Source organism: Pteropus vampyrus, unplaced genomic scaffold (genome assembly GCF_000151845.1).
Source record: "Pteropus vampyrus isolate Shadow unplaced genomic scaffold, Pvam_2.0 Scaffold638, whole genome shotgun sequence".
Classification (NCBI taxonomy): domain Eukaryota; kingdom Metazoa; phylum Chordata; class Mammalia; order Chiroptera; family Pteropodidae; genus Pteropus; species Pteropus vampyrus.
The window spans coordinates 120,515-120,998 of record NW_011889419.1 but is presented as its reverse complement, the minus strand read 5'-3'; positions in this window follow the sequence as shown (position 1 = coordinate 120,998).

Below are 484 nucleotides of genomic sequence, written 5' to 3'. Positions count from 1 at the left end.
AGTAACAAGAAAAAAGCTCAATATATAAATATTAACAACATTTCTATATACTAACAATAGACAATCAGAATTTGGAAATTGAAAGTACAGTTTACATAAAAACATGAATTAGTGAATAATTTAGGGATAAATCTGACAAAAGTTGTACAATTTTTGAATGTTTAAAACCAAAAATCATTGTTGGGAGGATTACAGAAGACTTAAATAAATGGAGATGGACCATGTTCATAGATCAGAAGACTTAATAGTATTAAGACTGCAGTTCTCCTCAAATTGATATGTAGTCATCACAAACCTAATCAAAATTTCAACAGGCTCTCTTTTTAAGGAGAATTAGACAAACTGTATTTTAAAATTTATATGTAAAAGCAAAGGACCTAGATAGACACAACAATTTTGAATAAGAACAAAACTGAAGGGCTTATACAATTCTGATTTTCCATGTTAATTATCTGTTTGTGTCAAGAGCAGTGTATTTTTCAGT